Below are 11,378 nucleotides of genomic sequence, written 5' to 3' on the forward strand. Positions count from 1 at the left end.
TGGACCTGGTGCTGATGTTTTCTTTGACTCTCAAGCAGAAAAGTTCTTTCATAGCAAACTGACATCTGCAACAATGCATGCTTAGTCTTTACAGCCCAGCAAGCTACTCTGTTTATTTTTGTTTCTAAAGTCATCTTACAGTAAATGACCTGGAGTTGCAATCATGACATTATGGTTTATTTTAAAAGACTTAAGCTTGAGTGGCCAAAGCACTAATTTTGGATAATCATGGTATTTGACAACCGGAAGCTGTAATGCAGTTTTACAGCCTTGTTGTCGACTGGCAGAGCGATGTCTGCTGCGTTTGCCTTGTCCACAGAGGCACTTTTCCACTGCAGCCTTTTACTTTTTCCCTGTCTTGTCCAATTACGTGTCCTCCTGGAAAATCAGCAGTGCATCTAATCAGGTAATGCAGGATTGTATTTGCAGGATTTGCCTTCTTGCAGCTGAGAATGTTTATTTAATTGGGCAGAAAAGCCTTCTCTTTAATCCAAGACAACATCAGAGCATCAGGCCCTTGGTCTTTTCCAAGGGCTCAAGTTTTGGCTGGTGAGCATGATCCTACTTGGTCTATACATTAAAAAAAGTTTTTGAAAAGTATTTTATGCTAGTCGAGGCTGTATTTTTTTATTATTAAAAATACAATAAAAACAGTAAAGTTGTAGAAATATTATTAATATGCATTTAAAAAAATTAACTAGGCCTATTTTAAGATATAACTATGTTAAGATATTTTAAAATGTAATCTATTCCTGTGATGGCAAAGCTGAATTTTCAACAGCCATTACTCTAGTCTTCATTGTCACATGATCCTTTGTAAATTATTATAATTTGCTGCTTAATTATTATAATTATAATTATTGGTGCTCAATTGTTGGTCTGTAAATCTTTTGTATCATTATTTATGTCTTTACTGTTACTTTAGATCTAATCAATGCTCCCTTGTTGAATAAAAGTCTTAATATCCTTTTTTTTTATCTAAACCCCAAACTTTTGAATGGTAGTGTATCACAGTTTCCACCAACATATTAAGCAGCAAAAACTGTTTTCAACATTGATAATTAGTTTCAAATCAACATATTAGATTGATTTCTGAAGGATCATGTGACACTGAAGACTGGAGTAGTGGCTGCTGAAAATTCAGCTTTGCCATCACAAATATTATTTGTGCCATCATCAAAATATTATTTGCTAATAATTTATTCTAGAATAGCATGCTGAGTGGTTGGCTTTTCAAATGTAGCCTAAATGAACTAAATAAAGAAATGTTTAATTTCACAATCTGTTGTGAAATTTGTTGGTTATTTACTATTACATGACATGAACTTAAAAGACATTAATGACATAGTTCAGCCATCACTGTGATGAACGGGAATGTAAACGGATAGCTTTCTTTAGGTATTATAGATCTCCCTTGTCTCGCCACCCACTTCTGAGTCAGTGAAATGTTAAATAAAGCAGTTCGGCTGAAAATTCAGCTTTGCCATCACAGGAATAAATTACATATTAAAGTATACAAGTTATTTGAAATTATAATAGCATTTCACAATATTACTGTGCTTACTGTGTTTTTGATCAAATATATGCAGCCTTGGTAAGCATTAAGATGCTTCTTTTAAAAACATTTATAAAAATATTATTTGCTAATAATTTATTCTAGAATAGCATGCTGAGTGGTTGGCTTTTCAAATGTAGCCTAAATGAACTAAATAAAGAAATGTTTAATTTCACAATCTGTTGTGAAATTTGTTGGTTATTTACTATTACATGACATGAACTTAAAAGACATTAATGACATAGTTCAGCCATCACTGTGATGAACGGGAATGTAAACGGATAGCTTTCTTTAGGTATTATAGATCTCCCTTGTCTCGCCACCCACTTCTGAGTCAGTGAAATGTTAAATAAAGCAGTTCGATTTACAGTACTCACAATTTAGAAAAACACAAAGCCGCCTTAGTGAGTCTGGCCATTGTGGAGATGGCACATATCCAAAAAAGGTTAAGTGTGGGCTCCCAGCTGCAGAGAAGAGAGAATGATAATCGCATGTGGAATTGGAGCTGACAACACATTCACTAAACGGAAACCGATCATTGATATGTGAGGTTTTCATAGAGGCAGAGCAGGAAGAGTGTCATGATGGATACCTCTAGAAAAAGTCATACACACAGATGGACTTTCATAAAAGTGATGGGCTTGATGTCTCAAAAGTAGCATCTGTCATCTGATTCATTAGGAGAATATTGTACCATGAAAGAATTTTATTAGGGATGAACGATATATTGGTACATCTGGTATTTAATTTAGCCAATTTGACATTTAGATTACCTTTGTTATTATATAACACTCATTTAAAGTTCATCTTTGAAACAATTATTTTACACTGTTAAAGGGATAGTTCACCCAAAAATGAAAATTCTGTCATTAATTACTCACCCTCATGTCATTCCAAACCCTTAAGACCTTTGTTCCTCTTTGGAATAAAAATTAAGATATTTTTGATGAAATCCGAGAGCTTTCTGACCCTCCATAGACCACAACAAAACTACCACGGTTAAGGCCCAGAAAGGTAGTAAGCAAATCGTTAAAATAGTCCATGTAACATCAGTGGTTCAACCTTCATTTTATGAAGCTACAAGAATACTAATGTGTCATGGTGCTCTCATGAATGTGCATCAAAGACTGGCATGGAAGAGAAGAAATTGTTGAATAAAGTTATGAGAATAAAAAGTATTCTCGTAGCTTCATAAAATTACATGGACTATTTTAATGATGTCATTACTACCTTTCTGGGCCTTGTCAGTTCCGTTGCTGTCTGCAGGGTCAGAAAGCTGTCGGATTTCATAAGAAATATCTTAATTTGTGTTCCAAAGATGAACGTTAGTTTTGGGTGAACTACCCCTTTAAATGCAATCTTTACCAAACAGTAAAAAATAGATATTTCATAGTCTACATAATAGAGTTTTGCTACCTAACTTATTTTGCAACATTTAAAACATTTTAGTGCTTAATTTTAGGCAAAATATTATATATAATTATGCAAAAATTGTGCATTCAATATGCTAATAATAAACTGCATAGGATGCAAAGAGATTTGGAAGAAAATTTATGTTTTCTGGGCTTGTAGCAATTTTCAACTCGTGTTAAAATCCTCCAAAATTCACTGAGACAAGGCCAACGGTTCTTTGGTTTGTGACTACCTAAGCAAGTGGAGAATGCTGCCTCATGGGATGTCTGCTAATGTTGGGTTTTTCACACTTGTCACAGCTGAATTATTTGATTGATAGATGTTATAGTGTTTCTTTGCAGCTACTTTAGCGAAAGTGGCTTTTGTACAAATTTTTTATTTGATTTAGTTTTGGATACACCTTTTAGACCCAAAGTACTTTTACTGGTTTCCCATTTGTAAGACCTTACTCTCTCTTTACTCCTCAAAGGTTTAGGGCTGTCAAAAAAATTTGAATTTCGAATATTCATCGAATTTAAAATAAAAATCCACATTCGAATGCAAAAACATTGCATTCGAATTTTAGGTGTGTGTTAAGGAGGCAGCCTTATCAGTGGCGCATGAGATACGATGACGATGTAAGTGTCATTGCATTTTAATGTTTTTGTTAGTCTATCCAGTTGAAGCCACTAGATTCTGCACTGCTGCATTGTTAATTACAAATATTGCGGGAAAAGAGAACATCAATGCTGAGAAGATCTATTACCGTTGCACTTGCGTCTTGCACAAAAGAGCCATTAGAAAGCCATGTAAAATTAATGCAAGTTCAACTTTGAAAAAACATACTTCGAGACTTCATGGCGGGTTTTTTCCCCATCCGACTGCAACTCGTGTTTTTAAATGAAAAATGTACTCTGTGCGATTGGCTTTCAGCCCTTTGTATTAAACTATGCATACATACATGATGCTGTTTTGTTTATAGTTGTTTAAGCAACTTAATTATAATTGGTTTATAAACATTATGCACTTTTTTCACAGATTATGCTTTGAATAAACGTGCATTAGTAATATTTTGCTCGATGCGCCCTCTTGTGGCCTCAGGAGAGAAGCCAAAAGCTTTTTTTCACCCTAACTGAAATTATGCATTTTTAATTCGAATATAATTCGAATTTTGATCATATTTAAGTAAAAAATTTGAATTTAGTTTTTCAGCCATTTTGACAGCCCTACAAAGGTTCATCAAGGGTTCACGTGTGAATGTGGTTACAAGCTACTTCATTCAACATACAGAAAAAGGGGATGCACACTATTACAAATATATTATCGAAATGAGGTGTTGGAAAAGTTTCAGTCATGTTTTAGGGAGAAATGATTACCTTGGTGAAATCACCATGCTGTGGAATTTACAGCTTAATACTGCAATACCTCGAAACATTAACACCCAGATTGGTGGTGCCTAGCAGCACGTTTACTGCTAGATTCATGGCTTTGGCTCAGCAGATAACACTGATTTCCTATATGACTTAACATAAGTCTGCAGAACAAGAAAACATAGTTTAGTGGCCAATATTTAGTGCTTCTAAATTAAGGCAAGCATTGCTTTTCCTATTGCTCATACTCTAGCATGTGGCAGCAAGTGTTGTGCAAATACAATTTTCTTCAGAAAATGTGAAAGTCTGGTTAAGTGTGTATAATTTCATTAGCTCCAGTGGCCTGAACAGTGTGGTGATGTTATTTACTTAGTTGAGGCTTTAAATCTTTGTCTGACTAATACAATCAAGAAGTTGACGGATTGCCAGTAAAAATGTTGACATGGACGGTTAAATTTGTATCTGGCCTCTGCGTCTGGCCCATTGTGGTCAGTTTTGAGTGAGTACAAGAATCTGCGCGGCCAATCTAATCTTTAGCCCTTGAGTGGTACGATTAGCTGGCTGCTTTCCACTGACATAAGCCTTTAGTGACATCCCCACTGAGATGACTTGCACCTGCTTCAGGCCAGGAGGAAACAGAGAGGATCATGGGGGAGAGAGCAGGATCACTTACCCTCAAACACAGGGTTTAGACAATCCTGCTCACATCTAGTCAAAGAGCTGCTAAGTGAACTTGACTGAATGCGTGAAACTTCTCTAGAATAAAATATGAGCTTCTGGACTTTTTAGAGCAGCATTATTTTGTGAATAGCATTCTTTTTTGTTTTATTTCTTCTTTGGGGTCCACATAATTTTATTGTTTTTTTTGTGCCAAAACTTGTCCCCTATCTCTGTGACTCTTAGAATTAAATGGGCAGTTTTTTGGTACCGTGATTTTAAGACTTTTTTGTAAATAGCATCTTCGTGTAAAATGAGTAAAAGCTTGTGGGCTTTGGGTTTGCTCTTGGGTTCAATATAGTATGAACTCTCCCATCCTTTCATAACTGTCCCTTTGCAAAGCCTGCGTTCATTTGTGACGAAATTTTGTGATGGAAGTTTTTTTTGCTAACGGAATAAATGTAAAATGTAAATTTAATTGCACAAAAGTTTGACTGATACATTCCAGTAGTTAAGATCTGAAACAACAATCGTGAACCTTGTCTAAAATAAACTTATTTAATATTCAAATTTATTCAAAATTAATATTTTGAATCAGCTTTTATTTACAGTTTTTAATTTAATTATTTAATTTAGTCATTTTTAAAACAAATTTTTAAAACATTAAATGTAACATTTTTTTATTAAAAAATATTTCTATATAGCTATAATTTATTTTTATTTCAGTTTTAATTTGAATTCAGTTTTTGTCATTTTAAGTGCTTTTTATAATTTTTTTTTTATTTGCCATTCATTTAAAAAATATTTTATGTAGCTGTAATTTATTTTATTTCAGTTTTATTTTCAGTAATTTTGGTACTTCAATGTAAAATTCAACACATTTTCACCTAATATTTATATTTTATTTGAGCTTTATTTCACTTCCCAAAAATGAGTTTTAGTTAACAACAGCAAAATTGAATTGAATTTACTTTAATTTTACATTTATTCTAATAGAATTTAAATTTAAATTACTTTAAGTAATTTCAAGATTTTAAGAAGGATGTGCAGAGCTGTAGGTGCTACACACAACCGGGAACAGCACAGATCCTTTCCCACATCCCACAACTTCTGGACTAAGAAGTTTTGAATCCCCAAATTACCGTGTTTTCTTGTAGTACAGCCTACATCTCAAAAGATAAAGAATTATTTGATTTCTTGTGATATGCCCTGTCCTCTCAGTTTCTAATACATATGCAAGATGTCTCTTTACTCATGTCCATTGGGAAATATGTTTCTAAAGTGACATTATGAAGGAGAATGTGTGCTCAGTCAATCATTTCTTTGCTGTTGTAGTATTAAGCCTCACAGTGGCCAGTGGTTGAGAGTATGGGGAGTATAGTCTGTGGTGTGACACATACAACCGTAACACTTACGTGAACTTTTGACCCGGACTGCAGATGGAGAGAGATAAAGGGTCTAGGGGAAGGGAATGCAGGACGTGCCACTCTATCACAACATGTTCATTAGGAATAGATCCACGGTGTGTGGTCTGCTGTCTGTGTGTGCGTGTGTGCGTGTGTGGGTGTGTGGGTGTGTGGGTGTGTGTGTGTCCAGGCTGTCAGATCTTCCTGGCCCTTTAGTGTGGAGTGTTTATTGAATAGTAAAGAGCAGCGGTTATGAAACCTGATTAGAAGTTTATCTGCAGTTGCTGTGACTGTTTGATCTCAGTTGAGATCATAAAAAGCTTGTGACTTTTTGGTATTTGAAAGACATTTCCACAAAAACAAAAAGGCTTTTTTGGTGTCTATCTGACAGCAGAATCAGCCGCTTGACTGATTTACCACGGTTGAGGGACCCCTTAACTGCAGTGACCAATCAGGTTAAGATCTGTTGTGGGCTAGAACAAACATGTGACACAAGAAACTGAGGGAAATTCCTCCGGCCTCAGAAAAGTTTTTTTTTTTTTTTTACTTCCCCCTGACCAGTGAAAAGATAAATGAAGTCTTTCAGAATGCATATGATGTGTCTCTCGCTATATAATAATGATTAATAGTGATTTGGATATGCTAGATTAATTTTAATGTACTTTTCTTTTTACACAGGCCACATGATTTCTCTGTTTCCCATTTAGATCGCTAAAGGCATTTACACGGTTGTGTAACTATATAGTGATTTTATTATTTTTATGATTATTTATAGAAAAACCTGCCCAGAGCATTCTTATTATTTAATGTACCCATCAGAAACCCAGCGCTAGGTCTTTTGTTCTCCCTTTGTGTTGTTGTCAGTGTGCGCATGGAGTTGTAGCAGGGCGGCTGCTGTGAAACTACATGTAGCAATATCTGGTCAGCAGCACATGCGCTGCGCATGGCCCTCTTCTCAGGTATTTGTTCACAAGCTCCCAGGAGAGATTCTGCTTAAGTCAACAACCCCTTTAAAGGCATTTGCTCACAATGGGAGAATTCTGGCTGTTTCTGCATGCGCTTTCAACTTTGTTGAATGATACTTACTGCGGCAAGTAATTTTTTTTCTTCTCAGAGGCTAATTCTGGGATCGGGGAGATGATTTAAACCATTTTTCCACTAATTACTTGCTGAACATAATTAAAAAGGCGTACTTCATGTTACTATCTAATAAGCTTGAAACGATTCCCTTGTGGAACCAGAGGCCCTGAAGACGTGTGTAACACTATTAAATCTTTACCAACCTGATGATGATTGTCATTTTTTTCCCTTCTCTTCCTGTTATTTTTTTTTCTCCAATTTTTCCCCTTTCTAATGATGTTGAGCTCATTTTCGGTCCTTTAATAGTCTTCAAAAAAGTTTGTGATGATTGCTTTATGCCGTTTTGGAGATTCTGACACCATTTGGGTTTCTGAAAGTGTCGATAATAAAAAGAAATGTAGCCTAAGCAGCAAATCAGCATATTAGAATGATTTCTAAAGGATCATGTGACACTAAATAATGAATTATGTGATGGCTGTTGGAAATTAAGCTTTGCCATTATAAATTGCATATTAAAATAGAAAACACCTACCTTTTAATAATGTTTCACAGTATTACTGTTCTTACTGTGTTTTTTTTGATCAAATAAATGCAGACTTTGTTAGCATAAGAGACTTCTTTACAAGATTTGTTTTTTTAACGATCAAGTACTCTATATTTTTGCAAAACTTTCTCTTCTCTGGAGCATCTAATGTTATATTTTTCCTCATTTTTGAGCACACTTGATGTGTGATGATTCAACTGTCCCTTATGTCTCCACTTGGCGTTCAACTTTCATAAACTTTTTAATGGATGGTATAAGAGTATAAAGATTATTGTGGGATCAATTAGATCTTTCCCCTTGACATTATTGAGAAGGCCAGGATGGAGATGGCGGATTAAAACTTATATCTAACTCTTCATTTTTCAACAAGTTTGCAGAGATCGATTACTCTCATATAGTAGTTCTCTTAAAGGCACAATATGTAAGATTTTTTTATTAAAATATACAAAAACCACTAGAACAGTGTTATATATTTTGCTGACTTGTGTACTTACATTATCCCAAATGTTTCGAAGAATGTATAAATCCAGAGAAATAAGCAATTTTAACTAGTGACACGGACCGTGTCTATAGTGTCATCCTGTCGCCTGCCAATGACGTCATAACCCCTAGATTTCCGGTTTCGTTTTGTAGAAAACATGGAAACACCAAAGACGCTTTAATATGTTGTGCGTTTTAATAGACCGGCGACGACCGCACAGAGTAGCATTATAACAGAACTTTCAAATGTATCTAGTATGATAAAACAGCGCTGCTTTTTTTCCCCACATACGCACGACCGGAAGGAGCGGAAGCGGTCGACTGTGGCATAATAAAAGCTCCACTGCTTTCTAGCCGTGTGTCACGCTCGTTCAGCGGCCTCGTTTCGCTTCGATGGCTTTCCGCCTAACTCTGCTTCATACTACGATGTTAATAAATCTTTAATACATTAGCTCATCCATGAACATGATAGATTGCTTCGGCTGTGGGGATGAAGACGACAACTCCCATGATTCCACACTCAGTCACAGCGTCATCAAACTACGCCTTTGTCTCTTTGTTTATTTTGAATACGCGCCCTCTCACGGCAAAAATTACATATTGTGCCTTTAAGCTAATTGCCTGAAAAACATGACTACTCCAGGCAGTCTCATTGTGTTTTACTAACTATAGCAGAGCTATCTATCTTCTTTCATTTAAAAAAAAATAAAACCTTCATCAGAAGAATGTTAATTTGAAAGGTGCACATTTGGCAAACCACTATCAACCACTTGTGAACAGTATCTTTTTTTGGAGGCAAACTATTCCCTTGCTATTAGAATTGCTATTGATGTCCATTACCTGTTCTTATTTCTTTTTGGACAATTTATAAGCAAAGTCTTCTCCATATGGGTCCCAAGGACATAAGCCATGAATGCCACCCGATCGTTGACCTCTGTGGGTCTTCTCGGTATCACCCGAGTGTGGTTGGTCCTCTTGGAGCCGGTGCTGGCAAGGTGTCGTTATTAAGAATAGCCACACTCTTCCTGACAGGTCTGGGACTACTCTTCTGTCTCTTTGGTTGGCTGATAACTCTCTGATAGAGGACAGTTCAAGTGCTGTGCTCACAGCTGACAGGGCTCTGCTCTCACAAGACACACAGGGAAGTGATGTCATAGAATCCGATGTCATACAAACCTTAATGTTTACTTCCAGGTCAGCTGACGGAGTGGCCTCAGAATGTGAATGTTATTTGCACAAAACTCTTTAAAAACATATATAAGGGGGCGAATCTCAAGAAACTTCTCAAGAATATGGCCAGGTCGTATTTCACCCTAAACTCAAAAGTAAAAAAAAAAAGTTATTTTGATAACATTCAATACTTTTTATTTTTAAGACCAAAAAATGTATTTTGCATTGTGAGAGCCTCCATTCTCATTATTTTTAATACTGTAAATCAAGAATAAGAAAAATACAAAATCAACAAATTGTCAAGAAATATTAACATTCCAAAAAGGCTTCCATTGCTCTTCACTATTTATTTATTTATTTATTCCTTTTGTATTATTATTATTAATAATTATATTTTCTATATACATGCATACCTTGGAGATGCTTTTTGAACCTGATTTTTCTGTTTAATTGTTATCCGTTTATAAAATTGACAATAAGTTTTGAAGCTCTTAAATTAGTGTAAAATTACTTCTGTTAAATGACCAAGAAGCATAGTTGCTCAAAATGGCCTGATATGTATTTATTTTTTATTAACAAGCATGGCCACTGTATCATCCTTTAAAAAACAATAAAATTACACTAAATGAATCAATATTAATAACGTTTTGATGTGTGATACTAGGCTATATTGCATTGGTTGTGTTGAGCCTTGTTTGAGATCTTAACTGGATGGTTCTGCTCTTCCACAGATTGAGAGAAGTGAATAATGCCCAAAGATTTCCACTGGTCCCACTGCTGCAGAAATGCCCTGAGGCTGAGTCTGGACTGAAGCCAAGGTAAGCTTAGCAACCTGTGATGAACACACAGTCACTTTCTTTCACACTTTCCCCTATCAAACTGTTGGTTAATTTATGACATTGAAGGTCTAATGTGTGTTTATGAAACTGCATGGTGAGAAGATGAAGAAAACACTTGTCTGATATACTGCAAAACAAATGAAAGTGTGAGTTGGTGTGGTTTGTGTGGGAGGCGTGACATCATTTCCTCTCTGTATTTGGTATTCGAGCAGCAAAAAAAGGAACCTTGTTTTCTGTTGTTTGCATCCTTGATTTTTCCTTCTGTCTTTTATTCCTCTAAAACAGAGGTTTTTAACTTTTAGAGACCCAGACTCTCAGCTAAATTAGGGCTAAGAACGATTTTTGTGTCGGTAACACTTTATAATCACTTTCATTAAAAACTTTAACAAGTGAAATAAACCCCAAGAAATTACATGCACAAATAAAAATTGTAGTGTCTTTTGAAAGAAGACACCTCGCGGTTTATTAATTGTTTTACTCTCCACAATGCTTAATCTTAAGTAAATGAACCACATTTACAAATTTTGAACTTTTTTTTATCAAAATCCCGTGTTTTATATATTCTGGCACTTGATCTGTAGTTGAGATTCCTATTTATTAAAAAAGTTTTATATACATTCTTTTTTTATTTTTGCCAGTGTTTAATCATTCAGATCTCCTGGAGACCGTGCACTCATGCACACTCGCAGTACACACACATAATGCCAGGTTCACATTACTCCGTTTGCAGTGCATACGTGTAAATGCAAAATTAAAATGCATTGAGTAATGTGTTGCTTATATTCATTGTGTTTAAACATCATCTGTGAAAGATAGTATTACTGTACTGTGTAAAAAAAGAATTGCAATGCTGAAAAAGCATTTTCAGTGACAATGTTTGGATTT

The 11,378-nt window shown here is 35.3% G+C and overlaps 1 protein-coding gene across 5 annotated transcripts in view; it reads left to right on the forward strand.

The window, feature by feature from the left end:
- The window catches only part of ncoa2 (nuclear receptor coactivator 2), a 113,900-nt gene that overhangs the window by 23,771 nt on the left and 78,751 nt on the right, over positions 1 to 11,378 (forward strand). For all 5 annotated transcript variants that reach the window (XM_016493318.1, XM_016493321.1, XM_016493322.1 and 2 more), the window contains one exon: positions 10,386 to 10,472. The gene's annotated coding sequence lies outside the window, so the exon portion shown is untranslated. The remainder of the gene's footprint in view (positions 1 to 10,385; positions 10,473 to 11,378) is intronic.

The sequence above is a fragment of the Sinocyclocheilus anshuiensis genome, unplaced genomic scaffold (assembly GCF_001515605.1).
Source record: "Sinocyclocheilus anshuiensis isolate Anshui unplaced genomic scaffold, SAMN03320099.WGS_v1.1 scaffold2192, whole genome shotgun sequence".
Taxonomy (NCBI): domain Eukaryota; kingdom Metazoa; phylum Chordata; class Actinopteri; order Cypriniformes; family Cyprinidae; genus Sinocyclocheilus; species Sinocyclocheilus anshuiensis.